A 5,000-nucleotide genomic window follows, 5' to 3' on the forward strand; every position below is an offset into this window, starting at 1 on the left:
TTTCTTTCTTTCTTTCTTTCTTTCTTTCTTTCTTTCTTTCTTTACATTTTCCTTCCTTCTTTTCGTTATCTCTTTCTTCCTTTCTTTGTCCCTTTTCTTTCTTTCTTCCTTTCTTTCTTTCTTCCTTTCTTTTTCTTTCTTCCTTTCTTTTTCTTTCTTTCTTTCTTTCTTTCTTTTACTTAGTTGTTATTTCCCCTCCTGTCAGACATCTGTTTATCTGCTGACTTCTACCTTCTTGAAGTTTCACTTGTTTTATCATCATTATGTGTGTGTGTGTGTGTGTGTGTGTGTGTGTGTGTGTGCACACACATGCATATGTGAGTGTGTGTACACGCAAACATACACACACACTCACACACATTCATACACAGACATACAAACACATACTCATTAAGTGTGTGTATAATATTTCCAATGGCACTTCAAGCACCTTGGGATACATCTCTAAAAATATCTTCGATCTTTTTTGAAGTAGATACCTTTCGAAATTAAGACCAGTTTTGTCAGTTCTATTCTGAATTTTCAGTTTTCATAACCAGGCATGGGTTTGTGGTCGATTCTATACCTTGAACAAGTTTCTTCTACCATAGCCTTGGGTTGAGGAAACCTCTAATTCAGGGGTCAACCAAGTGGTTAATAATAATCTCTGAAGGTTTATGTGGTTATCAAAGGGGCTCGATATTCTGACTATGATGGTCATTCCCATCGATTTCAACATATGAGTGTTTAAAGGAGAGGATTTAAAAAGAAAGAGAGAGAGAGGGAGAGAAAGAAAAGCAACTTTAAAAATATTAGAAGTTCTATCTATGGATCTTTCTGAATTGACGCGCCATAACCTCACTCATAACCCTAACCCCCTATAACTCATAACTCCAACCCTAACCCTAACTCTAAAACTTGAACCCTAATCCTAAAACCCTAAACCCTTACTAGGGAATAACGATCTTGACACTGGCAAAAATTATTGTTTACAAAAACAACAGTAACTGTATTCAGCTGAATAGATGTCAGTGATTGTTTGAAATTACAGAAATACAACAACTTTAACATGAAATAACTTATTAAGAATAAATTCTTGTTAAGAAGGCTAAGAGAAAAAGTTGTTTTATATGACACATTCTACCAGTATCCCAAGTTTGAAAGTGTTTCGTTAAGAAAACAAGTGGTTCCCGTCAATTCAGAAAGATCCCTATCTATTTGTGATAGATGCATGAAAGTAATTTGAGTTTAGGTATGGATTTTGAGATGAAGTCACAATGGGAACACTGATAATTTTGATTTTTGCCTGGGATTTGGCAAATGTATCCGTTGATTGCAGGATATAATTCTTTTATTGTTCTTTTTCTTCAACTCAAATTGATTTGATGCATCATGACACATTTTACGCTATACAGATCGATGTAAGCAATGACTTTGCCAAAATGTCAAAATAAGCTGCAGAGAATATAGTGATTGCTTCAACGTCTCCTTATTTTGACGATATCAATATAATGACAAAATTTTTATTGTTCTGTCTCAGGACGAATTATTGAACGCTGATCTCGAGACACTGAGCCATATGAAGGAGATGACAAGGGACCAAGAAAGTTAGCATCACAGCAAGATATCTGGCAATCCATCCACCTCAGTAGAATTGATACCGGTTAAAAGCACTGGTGGTGGTGCTACTTAAAAAGCACCCAATACACCCTGTGGAGTGGTTGGTGTTAGGAAGGGCATCCAACCATATAAACTTTGCCAGACCAGAGAATTGAGCCCGATGCAACCCCCAGCCTTACCAGCTCCTGTCAAACCGTCCAACCCATACCAGCATGGAAAATGGACGTTAAATGACGATGATGATCATGATCATGATGATGATTTCTTACCAAAAATCAGTAATGACTCAAATGGATGAAGGAATTATCATTTTAAATCCAGAAATTTGTTATTAATCATAAACTGTTATTTTAGAAATTTACATGATAAGGCTTAACGAGTTATCAATGATTCCATGAAGGAGAGATATAAAATGTTTGCTGACCCCTGTTCTAGTTGATATTGGGGGAGGTGGGGACAAAAACTATGCGGAAGTCATCTAACAATAGACTGTACTTGTTTGTTCATGGATAGTAAATTTAATACATCATTTGTTTTAACACCACCGCTTAGTTATGAAAACATTTCAACCAAGTCTGCAGTCTGAAGTTAACTCAGTCTTTTGATGAACTATTACATAATTACTGCGTGGAGGCGCAATGGCCCAGTGGTTAGAGCAGCGGACTCGGGGTCATAGGATCACGGTTTCGATTCCCAGACCGGGCGTTGTGAGTGTTTATTGAGCGAAAACACCTAAAGCTCCACGAGGCTCTGGTAGGGGATGGTGGCGAACCCTGCTGTACTCTTTCACCACAACTTTCTCTCACTCTTTCTTCCTGTTTCTGTTGTGCCTGTAATTCAAAGGGTCAGCCTTGTCACACTGTGTCACGCTGAATATCCCCGAGAACTACGTTAAGGGTACATGTGTCTGTGGAGTGCTCAGCCACTTACACATTAATTTCATGAGCAGGCTGTTCCGTTGGTTGGATCAACTGGAACCCTCGATGTCGTAAGCGACGGAGTGCCAACAACAACATAATTACTGCAGTAACCAAATGTTGTAGCTTCTTCCTTCTTCCTCTCACCAATCTTGAAATTTGCAGAAAGAATCTGAGAGTACTGCCCTTCCCGCTCTGACTGACTCATATATATGTCTTTATCTTATTTTAGTCACTTGACTGCAGCCATACTGGGGCACCACCTTAAAGGGTTTTAGTTGAACAAATCAACCGTTAGACTTATCTTTTTAAGCCTAGTATATATTCTATCAATCTCTTTTGCTGAACATCTAGGTTACGTGTACATAAATACACAAGCACTGGTTGTCAAGCGGTGGTAGGGGATAAACACAGGCACAAAGAGTCACACGCGTAGATATATATAGATATGTATGCGACAGGCTTTTTACAGTTTCCATCTACCAAATCCACACACAAGGTTTTGGTTGGCCCAAGGCTGTAGCAGAAGATATTTGCCTAAAGTGCCATGCAGTGGGACTGAACCCTGAACAATTTGGTTTGGAAACAAGCTTCTTACCACACACCCATCTTTAATGTGAGAGTACAAAACAATGGTTTGTAACTTATTGTATCATATCAGCATTAATTCTGGCCACACCTTGTCCCTTCCTTCTTGCCCCCTTTTTTCTTCTTTTTCTTCTTCCCAGGTGATTAAATATCATTCTTGCTCTTTCTGTTTACCTCTTCCCCTTACACATATTCTTTGTACCACTTGTCTATTCTCCACCTCTCTCCATCACTACCTTTCTGCTTCTCCTGTTTCATGTTTACTTAGTACAACATAGAGGTAAGATTTCCTATATTCTGTTGCTTGCCTGAAGACATTTAATCATCTTTTGTAGCTATGATAGTAGTGGTGGTGGTGGTGGTAATACCATCATCATCATCATCATGTCCTCATCAACTGTAATAGTGATTGTGGTGATGGTGGTGGTAGTAAGGAAGCCTTTCTCTAGTACCATTTTTACTGCGTTGGTTGAAAAGTACAGGATTGTTATTTGTTCCAGTCATTGTACTGCAGCCATGTTGATCTTGAAAATCCCAGTACTTATTATTTTTTGTGAAGCCTGGTACTATTTCTATCAGTTACTTTTGCTGAACTGCTAAGTTACAGGGATGTTAATACATAAATACCAGCTGTCAAGACACCAAGACACACACACACACACAAACACACTTACATACATAGGGACACATAAATACATGCATACACACACACATACATACATACATACATACATACATACATACGTAAACACATAAAATAAAAGAATAAAAACAATATGTTTTACTTTTTCATTAAAGAAGAAACATTGCCTTATTAGGATTTTTATATCTGTTTATGTATAAAGTGCACTTGTGTAGAATGTGCATCAACAATATTGATCTATGAAATCTTAGAAAAATATTTCTCTTGTATATTATAAACTGGCTTTCTTATCTTTATGGCATTATGATGGACAGAGTGAAGGCACGTAGCTTTGTGGTTATGGTATTCAACACACAGTTGTAAGATCATGAGTTCAATTCTAATGGTGCATTGTGTTCTTGAGCAAAACACTTTATTTTACATTGCTCCAGTCCACTCAGCTGGCAAATGTGAGTAGTACCTGTAATTTAAAGGATTGGCCTTGTCACATTCTGTGTTATGCAAAATCTCCCTGAGAACTACTTTAAGGGTATGTGTGTCTGTGGAGTGCTCAGCCACTTACACATTTATTTTATGAGGAGGCTGTTCTGTTGACTGGATCAACAAGAACCATTGTCATCATAATTGATGGAGTGCCAGTTATGAGAGACAGAGAATGAAATTTCATAGCTGTGGATAATGTATTGCTCCAGGGCTTAGTGTTCCCTCCCTATACTTACCAACATTGATACCATGTATATGAACAAGTATTCAGTTTAATTTCCAAAGACCTAATGTTCTTTCTCTATGCTTACCGCCTCTAGAAAACAGGCCAGGGAGCAATTATCATAGAATATTTCTACAAAGTTTCACAATATAATAATACAATAAGTTACAAACCTCTCTGTCTCTGTCTGTCTATTTGTCTGTCTGTGTGTCTCTCTCTTTCAAATTAGATTCTTATAGTGCAAACCAATGTCCATTGACACAGTTTTTTCTTTTCATCTACTAGGTAAGTGCAATTGGGCAATTGGTGATGCAGTACAGGAAAAAAGTGGTTTTCAACTGAAAGGCAGACATCTTATCTCCTGTCCTAGTAACACCTTTACATGTTATACAGTAATATAAGCAAACATTTGCATTCAACCCATACCAACATGGAAACAAAATTAGAAAATAGAAATAAAAGTAAATGATGAAATATAAATGATGTAAGTTATGTAATGGATTCAGATTACAGAAATACGTCAGTTAATAATTTCTGCTTATGTCTC

General features: G+C 37.3%; 1 protein-coding gene across 1 annotated transcript in view; it reads left to right on the top strand.

Annotated features, from left to right (window-relative positions):
• Positions 1-5,000, top strand: part of LOC106877636 (enolase 4) — an 87,240-nt gene that overhangs the window by 36,259 nt on the left and 45,981 nt on the right. The gene's annotated exons all lie outside the window — the stretch shown is intronic.

This window comes from Octopus bimaculoides, chromosome 14 (assembly GCF_001194135.2).
Source record: "Octopus bimaculoides isolate UCB-OBI-ISO-001 chromosome 14, ASM119413v2, whole genome shotgun sequence".
Classification (NCBI taxonomy): Eukaryota; Metazoa; Mollusca; class Cephalopoda; order Octopoda; family Octopodidae; genus Octopus; species Octopus bimaculoides.